Raw genomic sequence first — 14,886 nt, 5'->3', positions numbered from 1 at the left:
ATTATTTTATGTCCTTCAGTCACTGAGGTCGTCTCAATTAAAGCCCAATAGCAAGCTAGTAATTGCCTCTCAAATGATATGTATGGGGCAGCAGCATCTGGAATCCCAGGTGCTCAGGCTTTTACCATAAGCTGCAGTTTGCATGAGCACTGGTAGCAGACACTTCCAAAATCATCTGAATGGAGATCATAATGGCCCAGAGGCATTGAGAGAGCTATTGATTTTTGTATTTCAGACATGGCCTGCTTTTGTTCAGATCCCCACTCAACATGGTTTTCTTTCAGGTAGTCTTGTGTATAGAAGAAGCTAGCAATATTTTCAGATGCAGAATATGCATTCTCTAAACTCCAAATACAACAACCAAATTCTATCTTTCTTGTTTGGTCTTAGGGGTGATTAACAACAGCAGTTTATTTGTAGTCACTTATGGAACTGGGTGGCTCCTGCCTATGTTATTCCTAAGAATTTTACCATGTGGGCAAGTGCTTAGATGTTTGCTGAATTTACTGATCAGCCTTGGTTGGTCATGTGAGTCATCACTGCATTCAACTCAGTCTTAACCTGGCTCTTTAGTTTCCAATATTATCATCTCATCATCAATATAGTGTATTATTACACTTGAGACCTGCATCAAATCCAAATCCCTTCTGACCAAATTATGACAGTAAACAAGTGAGTTCAGATGACCCTATGGTAGCACAGTATACATAAACTGGGATCCTTCCCATATAAGAGCAAACAGTGTTTGGCACTTTCTGAGACTGAGATAGAGAAGAATGTTTGCAAGATCGATCACTGAGTAGCAGTCTTTTTGTATGATTGAAATCATGACTAAAATTACTGAGGCTATAGGTGGTACAAATTTATGTATTTAAGCCTCAATCATCTACTGTTTGTTATCCATGAGCCCTCCTCCTTTTTTAAGGGCCACACAGGGCTGTTGTTCAACAAATCCTTTTGTATCAGCACTCCTGCATCTAGCATGTCATTAATTAAAGTGTGAATCTCCTTTTGCCCCCCACCCCCCACCCCCCTCTGCCGCTCTCAGGTACTCTATATTGTTTTAAATTAACCACCTGTGTGGATTCAGGCACTTCTAATGGTTCTCATTTAGCACAGTCAAATAAAACTGGCCTGAGGGAAGACTTACATAACTTCAAATAACAATATTAGGTAGGGGAAGCAATCTGCAGTCAGACATAATATCCATCCCAAAAATACATTCAGATAAAGGTGACACAACCAACTCACATAAAGTTTTTTCAAGAATTCCAATTGTCCTCCAAACTTCCATGTTAATCCCACCAACCAACGAAGCTCCATATACTCCCCCAATCTAACTTTAACTCCTGTTAAGTCTTCAACAACAGCTTTTGGAATTACAATGCATTGACCTCCTATATCAAGGAGTCCCAGAAAAGTCTCTTCTCCTTCCACTGACCATTTTATCTACACATGTGCATATGTCCTTGGGACCCCTGCCAGCTGGAGGTCTGGCCAGGAGACCCTGGCCCCTCATCAATCTTGATTAACCATCACCCCAACCAGTTCTGAGTAATCTCTGACTTTTTAAGTTTCTCCAAACTGGAGTAAATGGAGCAAACTTGTTGGGGCCTTTCAATGTTAGGAGACAAACAGAAAGTCCCATTGGTTCATCTAACCTTCAATAATGCTGCATCAATAGTTTTGTTTCAACACCATCAATATCCACAACATTCATCCAGTTTCTCAATAACCATCTAAAGACTCCTACCCTGCTGGGACAAATCCATGACTCTCTTCTTTGTCTCTCTCATTTTTTTTATTTACTATAATGTCCTTGATCAGTAAGACCCATAGGGGGAGCTGAGACAGCAAATCTGGTAAGGCTTCTCAAGCTATTGTTCCATTTTGCAGAAGTACATGTGGGGTGCCCATGGAAAAGGAACTCCTTTAATCACAGCATTTTCCATAACCTCGTAATGGGCATGAAATTGGCAAAAGGGTCTGGCTGCTTGTAGCTTGTAAAAATAAGCCAATATAACAAGAGTGAAGCGTGACAAAAAGAGAGTGAGATTTTATTATCCATGCTAGCAAGGGGAAGAAGGGGTGTAATACTTTCCAAAAATCTCCACTCTCCAATTTGTGGAGAGAACACGGGGGTGGGTTTTAAAGAGAAGGTTTGGAACGCAGAAGAGGCAGGGGGCCTAGGAGGTATCAGGTGGCATGACCAATCTGATGGCTTCTCTTAAGTTATTGTTCCATCTGGTGAAACGGCTGGTGCCACTGTGGCTGGAGGTGTCTGGTCCATATCAGGATCCGGCCCCTGAAGCTTCTAAGGAAATATATGACCAGATAAGTGGGTATGGTGTGTGCTTAACAAGCATATAGGTAAATAAACATGCATAAGACATGGGAGCATAGAATGGGAAAAGAAAAGGAGTGGATGTTCACAGCACATTCCGAGGCTGTATTTCAAGATGACAGGTAACACATATACAATTTGTCTCAAAGTTATATCTTGAGATTGGAGAAAAAGGAGGACAGAAAACAAAGTTTTAAAATGCTATTTGAAGCCAAGCTGCTCAGTTACAGGCATATTCAGCAGACAAATTGCCACTCCTCATAAAGCTTGCATATGAAGCCTATCAGCTGCATCATCTGAGATGTTCCACTTGGCATTTATGGGGGAGTTACAATCCCATTTTTAGGATAAACACACTTTATAGCCATACTGTATAGGAATAACTCCCTGTGTAGAGGGATTGTTCAATAGTGACCTGTGGATCCTGAATCACCTCAAGCATGTGCTTCCACTCTGTAGCATTCAAAACAAAAGACACAGCCCCCAAATTAGCTACTCTCACAATCCACATTAGTAAAGGTTCTTCAGGGCGCTGATGGTATCAATCCACAAGATGAGATAACTTCTTCATGCAATACCCCCAGGTTTCAGTAGTCTCTTGGCTTCTCCCTTTCTCCAAGCTGACTGCCCTCTTGGTGACCAGAGATGCTTTTTATTGTCCCTGCTTAATTTTTCCCTTTGCAAGCATCTTTGAAGCTAATAGCCAAAGCTCATTCAAACCAAAACTGAGCTTTGTGCAGGATTCAAAGTCCAGCTCCATACTTTCTTTCATTTTTTGCTGTTATAAATAACAATAACCAAAGGACTGTATGTTTAGTATGTTTCTTATTGTTTTGCATTTCCTCATGTATCCAATAAGCCAACTCCTCAGAAGTTGGGTCTAGCACCATTTCTAAATGCCACTGGTAAGCCTGATCGATTAACTCAGACTCTAGCTCCTCTCCCCTCTTCAGAGGATGAGATGTGGAGCTAAAAGTTCCAAGCTTCTAAGCATGCCTTGGTTTTTCTGGTGACCAGTACCCACCCAGGAGCCCACCAAGAGTCAGCTCACTAGAACAAAAGAGGCTCCTATCACCTAGGAAATTCCAAGGGATTTAGGAGCTTTGTGTCAGATGCTCCTATCGCTATGGTTATTACAAAGGTCTTAGAAACCCTGTGTACGGAACTGGGGTCTAAGACCAAATATTAAAACAAAAGATTCTCCTAGCACCTCTCTTTACAAAAGTTTTGAAACTTCTGTGTTAAAAACTGTGAGTGGAGGCCAGGTGCAGTGGCTCCCGCCTGTAAACTCAGCACTTTCGGAGGCCGAGGTGGGTGGATCATCTGAGGTCAGGTGATCAAGACCAGCCTGGCCAATATGGCAAAACCACATCTCTACTAAAAAATACAAAAATTAGCTGGATATGGTGGTGGGCGCCTATAAACCCAGCTACTCAGGAGGCTGAGGCAGGAGTATCACTTGAACCCAAGAGGCAGAGGTTGCAGTGAGCCAAGATCGTGCCACTGCACTCCAGCCTGAGTGACGGAGTGAGACTCCATCTCAAAAAAAAGAAAAAAAAAACTGTGGATGGAGACCTATATTGTTTGTTTGTTTGTTTGTTTGTTTTTGAGACAGAATCTTGCTGTGTCACCCAGGCTGGAGGGTAGTGGCACAATCTCGGCTCACTGTAACCTCCACCTCTCCTGAGTAGCTGGGACTACAGTAGCGTGCCACCATGCCTGGCTAATAATTTTTGTATTTTTAGTAAAGATGGGATTTCACCATGTTGGCCAGGCTGGCCTCGAACTCCTGACTGCAAGTAATCCACTCACCTCGGCCTCCCAAAGTGCTGGGATTACAGGTGTGAGCCACCGTGCATGGCTATGTAATATATATATTTCTTTTTTCACAGCTTCGTTACCATGTGGTGGCTCGGTTTCCAGGGAACTGCATCCCAAGAAAGAGCCAGAGAAGTATCTTACAGTCTTTTACGTCCCAGCATCACTTTCAGAACCACATTTTTGCCTCAAGGCAGTAAGAAAGCCCTACCCAGATAAAATCTACCTTTTCATGGGGAGTGGCAAGGGTCTGGAAGAGCAGATGGGGCTGGAAATACTTCTGTGGTCATTTTTATAATTTAAAATCTGTCCCTGTTTCTTCTAAAATATTTTATAAGCATTTAATTGAAAACCACCAGCCTCCTTCACCCCAGAGCCAAGCCAGGCAGGGAATCTCTCTGGAGGCTACATAACGGGAGAAAACAGTTTTTGAGACACATACATCTGTATCATGAGAACTTCCCTCTGCAGGTCTCAGCATCCACCTATTACAACAGTTAGCTAGTCCAAAACTCAGCGTGCAGACTGACGTTTAAGAGCAAGGCTGAATAACTGCCAACTGCTGTTCAGGAAGTTGAGAGCTAACTGAGCAATTGCCATATAGAACTGCTCACTGCTGTGCAAGGTAACAGCAACTCATACATAATCAGAGATTTATTAGTGTTTTGGGTGTCAGTAAGGAATCAGGATTCCCTGTCATTGACCATTGGCTTTTCCTGTTCAGATTCCTTTCTGTAGGTTTAATGCTGATTAGCTTTTTGTTTTGTTTTGTTTTGTTTTGTTTTAGAGATAGGGTCTTGCTCTGTTATTCAGGCTAGAGTGCAGTGGCATGATCACAGCCCACAGAAGCCTCACCCTCTGGGATCAAGTGATCCTCTCAACTTAACCTCCTGACTAACTGAGATGCCAGGCACATGCCACCACGCCCTGCTAATATATTTTTTTTTAATTTATTGTAGAGATCGGGTCTTGCCATGTTGCCTTGGCTAGTCTTGAACTTCTGGCCTCAAGTGATCCTCTGACACTGGCCTCCCAAAGTGCTGGGATTATAGGCTGAGCAACCACGCCTGGCCCTGACAAGCTTTTCTATTGGTTAAAATAGTATTCCCAAGGTCTTTATGCAGAGACTGTTTTGAGAGACAAAACATTGAGATTTGCCTTTTAGCTGATTGGCTTGAACTTGGCACTCTCTCATGCAATGGTGATTGGATTTCTGTATTCTATATTCATAGAACTGATCTTTGAGTTACAGTTCAGGTCTCTGAATTGGCCCCAATAAATAGCACCCTTCTTCCCAAATAAGCTTCTGAAAAATTTGAAAAATAAACATAAAGATTAAAGATAGAAACTAAAAGATCAATATTTACAAAGATACAGCTGGGTAGGAAGGCACATTCAGTGAATCCCAGCATTAGCCCTACTTCTAAGCCAGTCACAGGCAGCAGTGGACAAGACAACAGGCCCATTCTCATGGGCGAAAGGAACAGAGGGAAAATTTCCCCTCCAAGGGCAGCCTTCCTCCTAAAAGGAAGATAAGCAAGAAGGAGTGGAGTGCACACAATTAATCTAATCACTAATTACAATCAATCTAACTAGCAACTTAGGTGTTATTTCATACGTATCACCAGGACAAATGAGGTAACGGGCAGAGTTACCCTAATTGAACTCTTTATACCAGAAAAAAAAGCAAAAAAAAAAAAACACAAAGCTTCAGAATGGGGAAGGAACCATGCCCCTCTACCTGTTATGAGAGAAATCCCATGCTATAAAAGCTACCTATAATAAAACACACACAGACACATGCACATACGCACACGCACACACACAAAACTTCAATTTTCCCTGCCTATTTGCAAATATCACTCAATAGATCTAATAAGATAATGAGACCAAACATTAAAGTAGCAAGCATAAATATGTTCTCTGTCTTGTTAGTTGTCACTTGTTTTGACCCAAAACTGGGATAGCCATTCTTGCTACTGCCTTGAATCTCCTCTCAACACACTTTTACTCTAGGGCTTTTCCATTTTTTCTCGTGAGTTTTAAATGCTTAGTAATAAAAACAAAAAAGGCTTTCTTCTGACTGCAAAACTGTGAAAGCCGTGGGGTTTCACAATCTCTCACAGCCTGATGAAGCACTGAAAGAGCACCATACATTTTCCAAAACACTCACAAGAGAATTTTCTATGTTCTATTTGCAGTTGAATTGTGACAAATAAACCACTTCCTAAACTTTGCAAGCCCAGACCTAATGGAGTGAAACACATGGAAAATGGGTAGGAAAAACAACCAGTTTCACTGCCCTCCGAACCAATCCTTTTTCCCCTAAGCAATTGAAATAAACATTTGGAAACTTTGTGGTATAATAAATGCTTTCCAAAGATTACTTGGAAAGCTGGGATATGGACAGATACAGTGTAGTTTGTCATGCAAAGTACTGTTTGGCAAACTCTCGCTACTGGGTAACACTGCAGCCAGAAGCTGTTATATGGTTGAATAGTCAGTGATTCATTCACCAAAAGATAGATCAAAATTTGCCCAGCCATATAAGATTCTAAATGTAGCTCTTCAGAGATCATAGCTTTTAAAGAAGATGAAGGGAAAAATATAAGGAAATAAGCTGTTTCCATGGTCCTAGATGAGCTTGAGTGATCCCATTATTTTCAAGGAGACCAAGTTGTTGTTGCTGTTTATGTATTTGTGATGTCAAAGAATACCAGAGATGGCAGGAGTTAAATCATGAAAAATATGTTTTACTCAGGAATTATTGCAACAGGAGAAAAGAGACCTGACTACAGAACGGGGCTCAATTCAGAATACAACAAGGAAAAGTAGGGATTTATAGCCAAGGAGCAGGGCAGGGGTCAGTGGATGCAAAATTACTAATAGGAAACATCAGACAGGATTCTGACTAAACCAACTTGGCAAGATTCTTGCTGAGAGCAGGCTAAGGTGATCAGATATTACCTGGGGGATGACGAGAGATGAGGAATTTAATTGAAGAATGAGAGTGACTAAGTATCAAGAGTTGGAGTTCTGGCTAAACTGACTTTAAGCAGGATTCTTGCTACAACTGGAATCCACAAGAATAGACACCAAAGCCCAAGGTTGAGACCACAAAGGCTGAATGCAGCCTGATTAGAGTCAGAACAAGGAAAGAGCCTTGGTCAGTGTCATAACAGCAAGTAATATTTCATAGGGAACATGATTTAGCAAAAGCTTCAAGGTGGCAAGACCCCATCTGTCTTGTCCATTTTGTGTTCCCAAAACTAGGTACCAAGTGTGATACAAAATAGGTGTTCAATAAATATCTTTCCCCATCTATTTCTTTATTTTAAAATATTTAATTGATAAAGATTGAATATGTTCAAGGTGTACAAAACAATGATTTGATGTACATATACATTGTGAAGGGTTATCATAATCAAATTAATTAGTACAATCCATCACCACTCATATGGTACATTAGATCCCCAGAAGTTGTTCTTACAACTGAAAGCATGAACCCTTTGACCAACAGCTCTCCAATTCCCTCTAAACCACCCTGCTACCCAGTGCCTGACAAGCACCACTCTAACTCTCTCCGTCTACAAATTCATCTTCTTTAGATTCTACCATATAAGACAGACCACATGCTATTTGTTTTTCTGTGTCTGGATTATTTCACTTAGCATAATTGTTAAAGACCTACATCACCTGCCCCTTGCCACTTCCTTTCTCCACCTGTCCTCTCTTGCACACTCTGCTTTAGTGGCATTTTTACCAGCCTGCTGCTACTCAAGCATGCCAAGCACATCCCAACTCAGGGTCTTCACACTTATTCTGCATGCAGATACCCATGTGGCTCATTCCCTCAATCTATTCTGGTCCAAAAGACCACCAGGAGGGCTAAATAGTAGAAAGGAGAGCTTTATTGGCATTATCAGGTTGCAAAACAGGAAGAGTCCCTAGTGTGGGTTGAAGGTGCTCTTGCTTCAAGGAGGGAAAGGGCAGGTTGGGTTTTATGCCACACAGGGTACATATTACTCAATAGTCATACATATTCAGCAGGTTTTGGAGAAAAGCTATGCTTATTTACAAGTGGAGCCGAGCAGATGTGCAATGGATAAACATATATGTAATATACGTCCCATGTTCACTTTGGGCAGGGTTTTAGTATTAAAATCGAATGGAATTTGGCTGTTTATGTCAAAATGTTGTAGGACATTTTCCTTAGTTCAGCTAAGAGCCGGGTTCTTGTCACATGACCATCAGAGACTAGGCTCGCGACACTTTGAAGGGTGAGAAAAAATGAAATTTACTGGGCAAAAAGGGGGAGAAAGGGACCCTTCTCAAGGCCAGAGTCCTGCTAGTGTGCTTGCTGCCCCGCAGGCTGAATCCCAGGTTCCACCCAGGAAGAGAGGGTCCAGGCTCATCCCCACTGGAAACGGGGCAAACTTCCCAAGACTCCACCCCAGTGCGCATTCCTCCCAGCGCACAGGTCTGTTGGAAGTTCTACCAGGGAGCCCTTCCCACCTGGCCGTCTCAAAAAGGTGAACCACAGGACACGGAGACAGTTTGTGCACGGCCTCTATATCTGGCTGAAGCTGGCTTAAGATCTACATTTGCTTACCAGGAAAGAATGTTTGTAAGGCGGGTCCTCAGTCCAGTCAGAGTTGTAGTGGTCTGGGTTGCAAATCAGAGTTAGGAGGAGCCTGATAGCTCCTATTTTTAGGGAATTTAGCAAGATTGTGTTTTTTCCTTGTAACCTTAGGAATTTGGAAATGTGTCATATTAGCTGATTTCTGAAAATCGAACTTTATCAACTAAGATGGACCCTAAGGTTAAGAAAACAAAAGTTACCTTAACCTTAGGGTCCATCTTAGTTGATAAAGGAGCATCTATTAAATAATATTTTGGTCTCTCAGATCACACCATTCAGATCTCCACTTCTCAGAGTCAGCCGTAAACAGCCCATCTAAAAGATCCAGGCCTTCCCACCCACCAAACTACTCTCTACCCCTTTGTCCTGCTCCATTCTTAGTAGCATTGATCATTCTCTACATTATTACATAGCTTTTCATTTTTCATCAACATCCCACCCTATAACGTGAGCTTCATGAGCACAGAGACTTTGATTTTCTCCCTGAAGAGCCCTTAGAAACAAAAACAATATTAGTTAAATAATTTAGTGGATAAACCTTGTGTATCACCATAGTTCAGGGGCACTCTTTAAACTGCATGTAGTTGGATTATATTCTTTCATCCAATGAAAGAATCTCTACTGATGGCATGTTTAATCAATTGACATTTAAGACACTATTGATAAATTCTGATTTATTTCTACCATCTTATTTTATTTTTTAACCATGTAATTTCTTTGCTTCTCTTTTTCTTTTTCCTTAACATTTTGCATGTATTAAACTTTAAAATCTTCTTTGTTTTCCCCCATTTATTTGAATGTTTAAAGTCTCTGGTTTATTTTTTTCTTTCTAGATTTTATTCATTTAAAGTCTTTTTTAATATTACAAAGAGATACATGATTATTTTATTAAATAACGTAACACAATCCAGGTGTGGTGACACACGCCTATAATACTAACATTTTGGGAGGCCAAGGTGGGTGGATTGCTTGAGTTCAGGAGTTTGAGACCAGCCTGGACAACATGGCAAAACCCTGTCTCTATAAAATAATAAGAAGAATAATGTAATACAATACAAAAACATGGTGGTGAGCAGAATTCTGAGATGTCCCCAAACCCCCAACCCCTGCTTAATCGCTCCCTGTGGCCACAGATAGGACCTGTAACCATGAAGGGTTAATCACTCCTTTGATTAGATTGTGTTAAGTGACAAAGGTAGTAGGATGGTTACTCTAGTGATTATTCAACATTATATAATAGTCTGTCTTGGCAGACTGGAGAAAGATCATCCTGCCTGCTCAGAAAAGGAAGCTGCCAGGTTTTGAGAAATCCACACAACTAGGACCTGAGAAAAGCCTCAAAGAGCTCAGAGTAAACTTCAGCCCATATCCAGCAAGAAAATGGAAAATTTAATTCCATAACCACAAGCAATTAAATTCTGCCAATCTGGATGAACCTAGAAAAAAGCCCTGAGCTCTGGGTAAGAATGCAGCAGACTGACACTCTGACTTTGACTTTGTGAGGCCCTGAGCAGAGAGTGAAGATAGGCCATGTCCAGGCTTCTGAACTACAGAATTGTGAGCTAACAACAGGGTGTTGTTTTAAGCCACCAGGTGTGCAGTAGCCTATTACACAACAATAATAACTGATACAGATGTCTACATAGGTTTTGGCCTGAGCAAATGGATGGATGGAGAGATGATCAGCCAAGATAGGGAAGAGTGCAGGAGATGGCCTGGTGCACATTTTCTCATCTAATGGGGGAGATAAAAGGGAACTTAAGAGAGATGACATAGAATCCTCATGGCACTGGAGGAGACAATGAGGAACAATCAAGTCTCTACTATAGAATTCTACCCATAAAAGCTTTCAGAAAGACTCTCGTCCAAGTCTTTCTTCACTGCTCACTCAAAAATTGATTCCCAACTAAATAATGGATGTGTTTTCTCAAGCAAATGGAAATGTACTTAAATGGAATGAATGTAGAATTGATGCTGCTTTTTTCTTAATCCTGAAGCAAATATACTTCTCCTTCCACAGAATTAGTTTCCTCTAATATGCTCTCAGTAAGGATCTTTTTGTATTTTAGAAAACCTAAGCTTGTTGTATGCTGCTAATGCTTGATGGCAACCAACCTAATATTGGCCAAAGGATAAATGCTTCCTATCAGTGGTCTGAGAATTATCTACAGGTTCAAACGGTGGCTTTCTCATCCTGCTGGACACAAATTACACTGCTGTAACCTTCCTGAAATGACAGATCACTACTCCTACCCAAAATATATTGAAAATATCCTTCACTATCCATTTACAGCCATCAAAAGACAGCTGCTCATCTGGTATTGTGTAATACAGAATTTAATCTTGCCCAAAGAGAGGTCTGACCTTTGTCCTTGGATCCTGGGAGACAATCTCTGAGCCCTTAGGATGTTCTTCCTTACAGGACTGTCTTAGTTTAGCTAGGAGCCTTGGGCCATCCCAGATCATCTAGCAATGTGATTTATGGTAGAAGTTTTGGGTTACACAGTGTCAGTTCTGCCTCCAGAGAGGCTGGCGATTAAGTTATCCAACCATTCTATGTGTCTGAAACCCAACTGAAAACTCTGGTCACCACAGCTCAGTGTTAAATAGTGCCATGTGACAACAGACACATAGTTGGCAATACTAACTGAGTATCGTTACACATAATTCCAGGTGCAGTTAACACTGGGAGAGGACGACTAGATGCTCAACGTTTTGAATTCTCCTATTCTCTGCCCCATGCATCTCTTTCTTTGGCTGATTTTGGTATATATTCTTTTGATGCAATAAACTGTAACCATGAGGATAATGGCTGTTAGTGAGTTCTGTGAGTGAGTCTAGCAAATTTTCAAGCCTGAGAGTAGCCTTGTACACACTCATTCTTGCAGCTGGTGTCAGAAGTGAGGGTGGTCTTGGGAACCCCCAAACTTGCAGTTGATGTCAGAAGTGATTTCGTGGACTATTTTCCCAACTGCAAGTATGAAAACATAAACCACAAATTATAAGCAGAGAAAACTATTTATAAGGAAGAGTAAATGAATAATATTATCTGGGAATACTCCATTGGGAGGAATCAAAAACTCTTGCTGTTTTCATTTAGAACTAATCTTGTAAAGAAATCAGGCTTTGACTAAGCCTGTAAAAACATTTAAGTCAATGTTTGTATACAGTGAATTCTTATAACACTTTTTTATTTCTAAAACCTGAAATGCAAACAATTGCAAATAATAGATGAATTGATGAGGATGTAAACAACACCTTCTGAAGCTAGATATTTGACCAGAGCATCTCAATTTCTAAAGCCCAGCCATCTGAGACACAAAAGGAGAGCTATATTTTGACTAGCTCTCTTCTTAAGAAGCAAACAACTTGTGACACATGGTATAGTGCAAAAGAACTATTTGAGTGGATCTTTTTGCTCTTCAAGTCAATTTTCCTAGTATGGTCTCCATTCCTACTCATTATATACCCAGAGAAGTGCATTTGTTCTGACTGTTTTCAAGATGTAGAATAAAATACCACAAGAAAAGATGCTTTCTGGGGTTTTCTAACTCCGAGGATGATTCTGAAGTCACTCAATAACCATCTTCAAAGATTCAAGCAGGGTTGAAAAGTTATGGTCAATAGAGAAAAATGGGGAGCATTGCTGAACTAAACCCACAGGCTTGGTAGGAATGTGAACCTCTCGATATTGTCAACATAGGGTAAGATCCAAAACGCACACGATGAAAGTCTTTGATGTTCCTTTTTATGTTTCAAAACAATGAAAGGCCTAGAGCAAGAAAGGGTGCCTTGCATAAGTCAGGAGAAAAGATATGAGAAATGTGAAGAAACAATCTCAAAAGACAGAGGGGGGAAGGCAAAAATCAATGCTAACTTTGTAGTTACCTTCATTTCTGTCAGTTCTACTTCAATCTCCAACAGCCAAAGATAAAGGTGAAAATATTGTTCTAGCAATCCATAGTGTGTGGGGGGAAATTGTACGTTTAATTAAGAACCAATACTGTGATCACAACTATTAGTGTTTTGAACTGTTGGAGAAGTCTACACATGGCAATATATTTGTGAAAGCAGAATGAATATTAGTAAAAATATATAGATCTTATTTAAACCATACTATTATTCTTACTAATGATATAAACTAGATTGGACTTTGCAAATTGTTTTCCTTTATGAATATGAGTTTAAATTTCACTGTGATACCTGGGTTTTAAAATAAAAACAGGAAACTAGTTAATGAAATATAAATGAGTTCTCAAATTAAGTGATTCCAACCCAACTCCCTTCCTTCTTTGTTTTGTGTTTTGAGAAAAGGTCTTGCTCTTTTGCCCAGGCTGGAGTACAGTGGCAGGATCTCAGTTCACTGCAGCCTCAACCTCCCAGGCTCAAGTGATCCTTTTGCCTCATCCTCAGCCTCCTGAGTAGCTGAGACCACAGGCATGTGCCACCACACCCGGCTAATTTTTTGTATTTTTAGTAGAGAGTGGGTCTCACTACATTGTCCAGGCTGGTCTTGAACCCTTGAGCTCAAGAGATCCTCTCACCTCAGCCTTCCTAAGTGCTGAAATCACAGGACTGAGCCACTACACCCAACCTCCTCTTCACTTTCCAATAACATTTTCAGCCACAATATCCAGGTGATTATTTCACTCTTTAACCCTGCCAAGTGAAAATCTTAGTGAGGTCTCAGGGTCTCAGGAAAAAACCTTAAACCCACAGCAAGTTCACAGACTAATTCTTTAAAACTAGGAACATGAGGAGTCAAAATGCATGTTAAAAATACAGCATTCAGGTAGATACTGCCCAAGAGGAAAAAATGATAAGCACTGATAGCCTTAAGAAATAAAGTGATCAGGAACAGATAAATCTGGGCTAAAAATGAATAAAGGGAATTTCTGGTTTAATTTTTTTTTTGATGGAGTCTTGCTCTGTTGCCCAGGCTAGAGTGCAATGGCACGATCTCGGTTCACTGCAACCTCCACCTCCCGGGGTTCAGGCGATTCTCCTGCCTCAGCCTCCTGAGTAACTGGGATCACAGGCGCGTGCCAGCACACCTGGCTAATTTTTGTATTTTTAGTAGAGACGGGGTTTCACCATGTTGGTCAGGCTGGTCTTGAACTCCTGACCTCGTGATCCACCCACCTTGGCCTCCCAAAGTGCTGGCATTACAGTCATGAGCCACCACACCCAGCCTGGTTTAAATTTTAATGCTTACCACATTTTTTACTAAAATACTGAGAAAGATATACTTATGGTAGAAGTGTAAACTAATATTTTCTGGAGGGCAACATTGCATATTACATCATGAACTTAAAATAGACTGGTCATTGGTTCCAGATTTTCTACTTCTAGGAATTTTTCTAAAGAAATCATTAGAGTAGCCTGGTACAGTGGTTCATGTCTATGATTCCAACAGTTTGGGTGGCTAAGGTGGGAGGATTCCTTGATCCCAGGAGTTCAAGACAAATCTAGGCAACATAGAGAAATCCCATCTCTACAAAAAAAAAAAAAAAATTAATTAGCCAGGTATAGTGGTACACACCTATGGTCCCACCTACTCAGGAGGCTAAGGTGAGAGGATCGCTTAAGCCCAGGAGGTCAAGGCTGCAGTCAGTGGCGACTGCGCCACTTCACTGCAGTTTTGATGACAGAAAGAGACTCTGTCTCAAAAAAAAAAAAAAAAGAAATAATTAGACTGGTTTTCTAAAAAGAGTAATATGGCCAGGTGCTGTGGCTCATGCCTGTAATCCTAGCACTTTGGGAGGCCAAGGCAGGTGGATCACGAGGTCAGGAGTTCGAGACCAGCCTGGCCAACATGGTGAAACCCTGTCTCTACTAAAAATACAAAAAGTAGCCGGGTGTGGTGGCATGCACTTGTAATCCAGCTACTCAGGAGGCTGAGGCAGGAGATTCGCTTGATCCTGGGAGACAGAGGTTTCAGCGAGCCGAGATCATACCACTACACTCCAGTCTGGGCAGAAGAGTCAGACTCTGTCCCAAAAAAAAAAAAAAAAAACAAAGAATAACATATACAAGGACGTACATAGCAATGTCATTATTCAAGTGAAAAATTAGAAGAAAA

General features: G+C 41.0%; 1 long non-coding RNA gene across 2 annotated transcripts in view; it reads right to left on the bottom strand.

Moving 5' to 3' along the window:
- The window catches only part of LOC131382308 (uncharacterized), a 207,170-nt gene that overhangs the window by 25,185 nt on the left and 167,099 nt on the right, over window positions 1-14,886 (bottom strand). The gene's annotated exons all lie outside the window — the stretch shown is intronic.

This window comes from Hylobates moloch, unplaced genomic scaffold, assembly GCF_009828535.3.
Source record: "Hylobates moloch isolate HMO894 unplaced genomic scaffold, HMol_V3 SCAFFOLD_22, whole genome shotgun sequence".
NCBI lineage: Eukaryota > Metazoa > Chordata > Mammalia > Primates > Hylobatidae > Hylobates > Hylobates moloch.
The sequence above is the reverse complement of the archived record's forward strand: the minus strand, read 5'-3'. Positions and strand labels throughout refer to the sequence as shown.